General features: G+C 41.6%; 1 long non-coding RNA gene across 1 annotated transcript; it reads left to right on the forward strand.

Annotated features, from left to right (window-relative positions):
- Positions 1–6,637: 6,637 nt before the first annotated feature.
- On the forward strand, positions 6,638–7,426 carry LOC123975400. The gene is made up of 2 exons (XR_006826047.1): positions 6,638–6,845; positions 6,955–7,426. It is a non-coding gene; the product is annotated as an uncharacterized LOC123975400 (long non-coding RNA).
- Positions 7,427–7,942: the final 516 nt, after the last annotated feature.

Here is a 7,942-nt window from a genome sequence, read left to right on the forward strand (position 1 = left end):
CGCTGTCGCTGCTGCAGAGCTCTGCTTAGCACTGTTCTCTACTGTATTTATTAATTCTGAAGGTTGTTGCATGTTTACATTGTATCTACGCAACACTGCCCTCCCTTGGGTCTGCAGGAACAAACCCATCGACGACTGGATGAACGGTTCTTGACATAATCGAAACACAAACACACACACACAAATTTGAAATTGAACAATTTTGGCATGCTGGGGGTCTCACTTCAAGGGAAACAAAGAAGAGGCCTGCATGTAGCAAACCCTGAAGCCCCAGTCTCTTGATCCACAAAAGTCAACTCAGCTGTTTTCCTCTGCTGCCGCCCAAAGAATCGGCTGTGATGCACAAGGTACAAGGTTGTTTATTAGTCATTATACAGCACAAGGCTATATAGGCCTATATTAAAATATGGTAACATACAAAATAAAATATGTACAGTTATTTGTATACATATATAAAGGTACGTACACCCCGAACATTCCACTGTGCTTTTTTTGAATTTGAAAAATGTGAATGAACACAAGGGCAAAGGCAATCATTTCCACTATCTGCTACAGAGGCTGACAAAATAAGTTTAATAATAAGTTTAAAATAAGTTTTTCAGAAAACAATGCCTTAGGTTTTAGAATGGTTTTATAGAGGGTGCCATGGTCTTGATGGGTTTTAACACAGGTTCAACAAATCCCTATGAATTCAGCGCAACTTGCAATTTGGCCAAACACTGCAACTTTTCCGCAAATTTGTCCTATCATTGCTGTTTCCTGCAAAACATTGTCATATGTCAACTAGTCACTTCCTGATTAACAGCAAACATGTGTGATACCAATGTCTCATGTTTGCTGACAACAAAAAAAGAAATAACTGTGAATAACATTATCCAGGTCTTCTCCACCAAAGCAGGGGTAGACTGTTTTGCAAAACTTACAGTATTGTGGTCGAACATAAAAAGAAATCGTCTTTCGTCGACAAACACTTTGCCACGGCAAAACAGACACAGAGAGCGGCAGAAAGGTATGGAGGATATCAGACGAGACAAATCACTGTGACACAGGCTGTTGCATCCTAGTCGATCCCAGCGCTGAAAGAATCAAGGTAAGCTGGTTTAAATATGCATGGTTAGGGTTAGGCCCGCGAAATCCTGGAGGGACTTTAATGATTCAACTATAATTCAAAAGTTAAAAAAATCCAATCTACCTTTGCAGTTTTCTCTCATTCCCACAATTTCAAAGCAAAAAAACCCGCCTCAAAACATTGCAACTTTCATTGCAATTTTTAAAAAATGCGGCGCAAAATCAGGCATTTTAGAGTGCAACAATCACTAAAAAAATCCTGGAGGGACTAATAGGTTTATAACTGTCTTTTTTGTAACCTTAAGCTTCATTGTGGGTATGTCTGTCGGAAGTAATGGACTGCCACGTCCTGTCTATTGCTGTGTGTTTTTGTGCTTGGCACTTTACATTTTGTATCATTACCACGGGGCTGGACCATTACTTGTGTTATTCCGAAAACTGTATGTGAAGCCAAGTTATTAAGTCCAGCAACACGGCTGCCGAATGCAAGTTCACCACTGGTTCCTGTGTGATAAAGAGGCAATCATTGTGTTTTACTACCGTAATTAGGATTCTGTCTATTTGTACCTCAGTTAGTTGCAGAGTCAATAGCTACAGGTGAGTTTCAGTTGAAACACTTTTCAGATAAACGTCATTTTAAAAGATAACGTTACAGACAGAAACAATTTTTTGGTGTTCTGTTAATACCAGGTGCTATTTTGTACAAATGTGGAATGACTTCAGTAATTTGACTTAGAATGGAAGCTACGCAAATTGCTGCTTTGTTTTATCTGCATGGGATCCACACTGTTGGCAGCTTTCACGTGTTCTGGTGCACTGAACTGTGTTGTTCAATGAGTAAACTTATTTGGCAAATGCATACAGTTTTAGCTAGTGTGAGGCCAGTCGCTTTGAGCAAGTCCGTCTTGGATGAGCTCATTGTGTAATGCACAGAAGCTGCAGGTTTTGGCCTGGTTTTTTAATGTACTCACATATGTTTAAATTGTTTAACCAGATTTTTCTTATTGGTATTGAAGTTATGCCTCACTATTATCACATTGGTCTCTGGGTTTCATATCTTTCTTTTTCAGGCATTCTGGATCCACCCTGGACTCCACCAGTGTCATGACCTCGTCCTGCACATGACATAACCGCAGGTGTATAAGTGAAAGGCCGCTCTCTCTTAATAGCCTTGGTTCCCATGAGAATATATAGGCTTTAGTTATGGCAGGTTTATCACTTTGAAATAACAATATATTCTGATACCATGATGTTTCATTGACTGGGGTTCATGATAAATGTTCTTTACATGTATTTACATGAACATAAGGAGTCAGCCAGGAGGACATGTTGAGATGATAACAACAACAATGTATATATTGAGATCTCTCAAGACTCATACCGAGTACAGCAACATTCTATAGTCAAAACTGTAAAAAACAGCTGTCTACACTAACCAAAGCAGCAGCCACCCCCTCTATGATAATGATGTCCTGGATGACACGTGCAAATCAATGAAACTTGTATTCCTGGAATGACCTTTCCTTCTTCTACAATGTAAAGACTTATAATCCTCTACCTATAAACTTCTCTTCATCCTAGTCTGTCTGACAGCATTATTCTCAGTGAAACTCCCCCCTGAATAAATAAAGGTGAAAAAATATTTCACCAAGTCCTCTCCATTTCTGGCATATCTTTAGAATTCTATTCCGGCCTTCAACCCATCCTATCCTGTTTGTCTCAGTTCTCTCGATCCACCCTCCTCCTTTTCCCTCTCCCACATCCTTTTATCTCCCTACATCACCCCTCACTCTGCCCATCCCTATTCATTTCCGTTCACCCTCTTCCCTCCGTTCAACCCCTCTTATTCAATCCTGTGCATCTCTTTCCAGTCTCTCTTTTTCCAGGTACTGTCTGGGGCCCATAATTGGCTTAGGTGACTCAACTCCTGAGACATATCCCCCACATTGAGTCTCCTCCTCAGCATGCTAAACCAACAGCTTCCTCCCCCACATTTATCCCCTTCCTCGCATCAGTACATCCACGCTCAACGTTGAATAGTACATTTAATTAAAACTTAAAAATCACATTGTTGTGGCGTGGTCCACTTGCTACACTAACAATACAGCAAAACAAGTGAGAAACACTTAACATTAGGCTTTAACGATGTTGGAAAATAACCAAACGTGCAACATTTTTTCCTATATTGCGATTGCGGTAGTAGTATTTTTTAAGCTCTTTGTTTCGTCTTAATTATTCAAAACAGACATGCAATAAATCAATGTATGGTACGACCAACACAATATTAAATAGATTAAACATACACTGTTGTTTCCTGTAGGCCAGGCCTATATGTTATGATGAATTATTAATATTGTGAGCAATGGTTGTGAAGAAGTATCTAATTTCAGAGATCAGAGATCAAAATTTCAGAGGAAGACAATTAGAATCAAGTCATGGCATTAAATAATATCATCAGGTAGGCCTACCTATAGACAACAAGAAAAAGTAAGTTAATTTTGTTTATACAGCGAGGGCTCAATGCAAAACCCAAAGTTCAACCACCAATTAATGATATATCAGTTCAAATCTCCACAAGAATTCATCTACCAACAAAAACCTCCTTTTCTGTATCCCAGCAAGTAAACAAAAAAAAATACTCAGTTTGAGTTTCAATAGAGTAATTGTGAACAGAAGTTGGCCAACGAAAATAAAACCAAGTGACGCCTCTTGTGTCAAATAGACAAGCTTATTAATTTTTTTACTAGGCCTATTTAAAATCGTACTTGATTGCAGAGTGCGCAACACCTTGTCTCCCTCACTCTCTCTCATGAACACTGTCAATGTCGGAGACCCACCTTAAAAAAAGTTATTAGCAAGCATGTAAGGGGCCTATCTAATAAGGAGTACTACGTTAACGTTAGACACAGCTGGGTTGTCGCGGTAAGCAAACTGTACATGGCTGGGGGTCAATATCGACAGTCATTCTGTGAAAAAAATGCACACTCTCACACGGCACAGTGTGCTGGGGTTTCGTGCTCGGGCACGGTTAGCGATCACACTAGATGTGTGCTGTGCCAGAGTCCAGTCTAACCGTGCCCAGGACCACCTCTTCAAGTGGTTCGCCTAGTGTGAGTACACCCTAACATCCAGTCATTTTGTAGCTTCTCTGGATTGTCTCCACCAGAATGAAAAAGTATTAAATTACTGGTTAGAGCAAGTCATCAACTTTTTCCCACTTTAATCTTGTTCCCATATATCTGCATCCTGCTGCTCAACCTCAGTAAAACCTCAAATTTGATTAGATTTAAAAGCATGTAACGTTATACCTGAATGCCCAAAGTGATGACCTCAATTTTGACCTCAGGCAACAAACTACTGTATTTCCACTGGCTCAGCAGAAGACCAACTATTGATCATTATGTAAAAACACAGACAGAGAAAATGGAAATTACAATATGGAAACACAGCACTTTAAACAAGGTGAAATACCAGCAATACTGTGTATTTATTCATTCATTGATTCCAGCACATACTCTGCAGAAGAAAGGTTGGATGACTCTCTGAAATACAAAGTAGCACTTTGTCGCAACTCCAAATGAGTTAAAAACTCAAGCTTAAGTTCATCTTTTGTCTGTATGCAAAGATTTGTATATGAACGATATTCATTTCCATTTATCCTTCCAGTTTCCTCTGGAAACACAATACCATAGTATTCTTGTCCATTGAATTATGAAATTAAATGAGGATGGTCTTTATATCATAAACTAATTTACATTAAATGATAAGACATGCCTTTTCAGCAGGGATTTCACATACATAATTTCAGTATTAAAAACTTGGATAATACAAAGGCCAATTACAAATGTGTACGTCAAATACAAGACCTCCATAAATGTCCCCTGTACTGGCTGCTTGAAGAAAGCAATGTTCAGTGCCACACAAATCCACAAAGTTATTAATTACAACTAAATGTCATGCTATTAAAATTTCCTTGATTATAAAATTAACCTTTTATGCTATTTTCAATTAATTGTCTTTGCTGATACACATGCCAGGGCTTTGATAATTAAATCAGACAAGGACAGGTGTTTGAATTTAATAACGTTAATAAAGATGTACATGATGGTAATGCTGCTAGCGGCTGCCTGATAAACTGTTAGGAGACAATCTGTCTGTGTACTTATGTATGCATGCATTTCAGTATTTATCTTGTGTATGTGTACAAATTTAATATTATAAAGAATAAATGTATGTAAGATGAGAATGTATGATAACTATGTGTATAAAAGACACGTTACAGTATTTCACAAAAGTGAGTACACTCTTCACATTTTTGTAAATATTTGATTATAACTTTTCATGTGACAACACTGAAGAAATGACACTACAATGTAGTGAGTGCAGCACTGCTAAGTGAAAATGTCCAAATTGTTTTTTACATTTTACATTCATTTAGCCGACACTTTTATCCAAAGCGACTTACAATTGCTATACATGTAAGAGGCCGCACACCTCTGGAGCAACTAGGGGTTAAGTGCCTTGCTCAGGGACACAATGGTGGATGGGTCAGGTGTGTTTAATTTGTTGCTATAGCTCTCACACTCACTCATACTAGTCACTGGAAGTTCAACATGGCACCTCATGGCAAAGAACTCTCTGAGGATCTGAAAACAAGAATGGACCAGAACAGGCTGGTTAACAATGGCCCACTTGACCCGCTCCTCCACTTCCCAAGAAACTGCCCCTACCACACATGAGGGGGGCAGGACTGTCTCCAGAGACTTGGAGGTGGATCAACGTAAAACAGGGGTGATAACACAGAGTGAAGGTGAAACGGTTGAAGAAAAGGGCCTGACGAGAATTCACTCTCTTGACAGTGCACAGATACAGTACTCCAGGTTCTTATGGTCCGTCCACATAAGAACGGCTGCCCCGCCCCCTCCAACCAGTGCTTCCACTCCGCCTAGCAGCTCCTGGTTGCCAACATCATAGTTTCTTTCAGCTGCAGACAGTTTGCGAGACAGAAATGCACAAGGATGGCGCTTACCGTCCTAAGGGCTGCCCATGTCCTAAGCATCCACCACAACCACAAACTGCCGACTGCTGATCAGGAGTGGCAAAGAAGTTTTTGGAAGGCGGTGTCAGCCTGAGGCGTCCAGTCCAGCCAAGTCTTGGGAGAGGTGAAAGCATGCAAAGGCACGGCATCCACACTAAAGTTTCTGATCAACTTCCTGTAGAAATTAGCAAACCCAAGAAACCACTGGATCTGCTTGAAGTTGGTCGGCCCTGGCCAGTCCCCTATAGAGGGTATGCGCATGATGTCACAGAATGCAGTTACGCTCACTGAGTGGCAGAAAGACAAGCAGCAGTGTTAGCTTGAATCAGCTAAAACACAAACAACACATCTAAAATGAGAAAGAGCTGGACCACTGGTTCTTTGGTAAGCAGTTAGGATCACTGTCAAGTCCGACTGCCTTTAATTTGAGCAAATAATCACTTGTTTTACTCCCAGTTTGCTAAACGCAGCCATGGTAACAGATGTTTTGCCACTCAGTCCAGTGTGTTCCGGAAGGGGAAGTGACATCAACGCATACCTCTATTGCACTTCACACTTCTCTGCCTTTACAAAGAGCTGGTGGTCTAGGAGGCGCTGAAGCACCCTGCGGACATGCTGAATGTGGTTCTCAAGATCGGGGGAGACGATGAGGATATGGTTGAGGTAAACAAAAACTAACTCATTCAACATGTCACGGAATACATCATTCTCAAGGGCCTGAAACACAGCTGGGGCATTGGTAAGTCCAAATGGCATCACCAGATACACATAGAGGCCACTAGAAGTATTGAAAGCAGTTTTACACTCATCCAACTCTTCTGGAAGATCTAATGGAGTTGATCCTTTAGCGAGCTAAAGTCCATAGATGAAAACATCAAACAGTAAAGACTGAGTCCAGCCACTCTCCATGGCCAGGGAGCGGAACGCCACGCAGTCTGCGACTCTTTGCTGGGCCTTTGCGGAGCCCCAACAATGCTCTGGCCACTTCTCTGCCTGGAGAAATATGCTGGAATTACTGGGTGAAGGCTCGGAAAAGCTGAAAGGAGTGGCATATGGCATAGGGGTGAGTCTCACCACCATTCCGCTGTGGCCTACGCCTCAGCTTGTCTGGACAGATTGGAAATAACATTGGCAATCTTAGCTCTTTCTGAGTTAAAAAAGCTCGTAAGTCACCAGAGTAAGCCACGGGAATTGCGGACGGCCAGGTAGGCAATCTGCTCACACACGGTGGTCCAGAGGCCCACTTGTTGCTTGGACACGCCTTGCATCTCCGGTCTTTTATAAAAACAATTGTGTTTATAAAAAACTTGTGGTGGAAAACTCAGCAAAAAAGCGAGTTCTTTGTCTTTTGGGTGACTTTATAAAACACATTGCTGATGGAGAAAGTCAAGGGAGCAGAGAGAGAGAACGACAGAGGAAAGCGAGACAAGCCGGTGTGTTGGCACTGAGAGACCAGAGGTGTAGTTGTGTGTGTGTGAGAGTGTAGGGAGAAGAGAAGTCCGAGACAGGTGAAAAGCAGGTATATATTTATTTAACCTGTCCTGCCCAGTAGCCTGGTATACAGTATGAGGAGCTGGTTGTGCCAGACATATACTTTAAAAAGAGTGGAGCCTCCCAACGTTCCCCTCCCAGTCCCCAAGCAATGTGCCTAATGTGTGATTAAAATTGAGGGGCAGCCAGTGGGGGAGGAAAGAGGGTGAGGCCGCAATAAAGCAGCCCCGCCCACCAAACGCCTCGCAGTCTGTTCACCCCCAAAAGTCCTAAGGGTGCATGTTGTGAGACATAACCGGAGGGGGAAGACGGAAGAGGTCCTTGGGAGGCTAGGCAAGAATGGTC

This window comes from Micropterus dolomieu, linkage group LG08, assembly GCF_021292245.1.
Source record: "Micropterus dolomieu isolate WLL.071019.BEF.003 ecotype Adirondacks linkage group LG08, ASM2129224v1, whole genome shotgun sequence".
Classification (NCBI taxonomy): domain Eukaryota; kingdom Metazoa; phylum Chordata; class Actinopteri; order Centrarchiformes; family Centrarchidae; genus Micropterus; species Micropterus dolomieu.